Source organism: Watersipora subatra, chromosome 3, assembly GCF_963576615.1.
Source record: "Watersipora subatra chromosome 3, tzWatSuba1.1, whole genome shotgun sequence".
Classification (NCBI taxonomy): Eukaryota; Metazoa; Bryozoa; class Gymnolaemata; order Cheilostomatida; family Watersiporidae; genus Watersipora; species Watersipora subatra.
In genome coordinates, this window is record NC_088710.1 from 50,701,619 (window position 1) to 50,703,971 (window position 2,353).

Genomic DNA, 2,353 nt, shown 5'->3' on the forward strand with positions numbered 1-2,353 from the left:
CATTCTATTTCTAACAAGATCTTCTAGTTCACATTTGAGGCAAAGTGAGATGTAAATAAAAACTAGACAGCTGGTAAATACACAAAGACTGAAAAACAGACCTTTTTAAAGAGTTGAGCATAAACTTTTATACATTTAGAATGATTTAGGTAATGCCAAATACTGAAATAACAACAGAATAAACATTTATTGCTATAATAAAAATATGTTATACATTGTATATCAATGAAACACAGCTATACAATGTATTTATTTAGTCACGCATTGCTGCTATGACCAAGAAATGGCAACTGCAGGAAGGATTAGTGTTCTGGCTTAACATAAGATAATGTGTAGATGCTGTTTTTATTTCAGTGTCTCACAAAGCAAATTCATCAAAAAAATATTGTGGCACATTTTTAATTGCACACTACAAAAAGTCAGAAATATTTTTTATCTATTGATGCCATTCAGCGACAAAGACAGTCTTTTGCAGTCCTCCTATACACTTCGCTATACATAACAAATACTGGTGGAAGGCTAACTTATAAAGCAGATGTCAAGTGCATCCGCACACATCAAAAAGCTTGGCATTTATGTAAAAGTCTGCCAACTCAGTTGGTTGAGTAGGCATCCTATAACAGTTATTTATTGCCGGACATTTACTGAATGAAACATCGAAGGCACGCAGGAACCATGTGCATCAAAAATTTGATGATGGATATAAAAACATTACGAAAAACTTCTAGTAGAGCTGTGGAAATGTTGAAGCCAAGCTAAGGGCATTCTGCTGAAATGCAAAGCTCTCCTAGCCCTGGTGAGAAGTGTTTAACTAATTTCTATTTGACAACTAGCCCTCACAGGATTACTCTTCCTTCAATATAACATTCAGATTAGCAACTGCACAAAGTATTGCTAACAGAATTCTGGTAATTGAGCCATTAAAGAATACTTTGCTGTGTAAGGCTGATTCGATAATAGCAATATCATGTACACTATTTTATACTAAATCATGTACTATGAGAGATGGCATCAGTAGTGACCACCTTTACCATTTTGTGGGCTCATCTATATTAATAAATTCCCTCTTTGTCATTGGGTGTGTCTGTCTGTTAGTCTGTATTAACGCAGTTTGACATTTTTTGCCGATTTCATGCAAACTTCACGTGCGTAAGCTACGTGCCTTCCGCCAGGTTCGCTAAAAGTATTTGGTTCCTGAGAACCAGCCTCTCAAACACCCATCCGCAGACTATCTGATTGAAAATGTAAGAAATTGCGGGCATCACCGGTCGTACTTTAGTTTCTACTAAAGCTGCTAACCAGTTTTATGGTAGAAAGCTATTCGTGCTCCTGATGCTTGAAGCCCACATCATGCGATGCTAAGTACACACTTGTACCTGGAACCCAAGCTACTTAGTAAATTAATGTGCTGCAGTAGTGTTTTGTATATTCAAGTTCATGACGCAAATATTGGTTGTCCGTAAGATTTGGGTAGGCTCAGTGAGAGATTTACTTTTTACTGTTCTAAGTGAAGGAAACTCTGGAAGTCTGAAGCCTGATTTGTACTGAACACTGTTTGATTGGCAGACAGGATGGTAAACTGGCAGGACCTTAGCTTGAATATTAGCATAGTATGTGCGCCAGCTGTGATAATGGGAATGTTTGGCTTTGCTGTACTGTCGCACCTATATGAATATTAGAGAGATCTTTGTGGCAGATTATATTCGCTTATCTAAAATGGATCTTATCTGTTCTGAACATTATTTATATATTTATTCATTATTTATATAAACGGTCTAACGAATATTCTAGCAATTATTGTTTTCATATATTTCATAGTCTACTGAAACGCTACTGGTTAAAAGAAAATCCAAAAGTTAAATTCGAACCATTTAAAGCCATGTATCATACTTAAAAAAGTGCTTGTAGGTGTCACAATTGTTCCTTAAAAATATCAATGTCTTGCGGCAAGATAGGTATATTTATAAGTGATACTGTTTCTCTACTTCTTGTCCGGTCACAAAGGTCAAAGTCAAAATCTCCGATATGTGAATGTTTGCTGAATTCTTAAGCAAAAATAGTTGATTCTGACAAATGTGTTGCTATGAAAACTTCGGTTTTGATGAATTTTGTGCTAAAACCTGCGATAGGCTGAGGTCTCAATTAATGCTAAGAGTAGGCTGTCATGTGAAAATCCATGCAGTGCTACCATGTACAGATGTGTGAACATAACTTGGCTGTGTTTTTCAATGGAAATCACATAGCAGCCAATGTGAACCTGTTTTGAACTTTGTGTATCAGTTTAATGTTTATATGTACACGGTATTTTTCATTGAAACAAAGACTGTTTCCAACTATTCTGATGCAAACATAA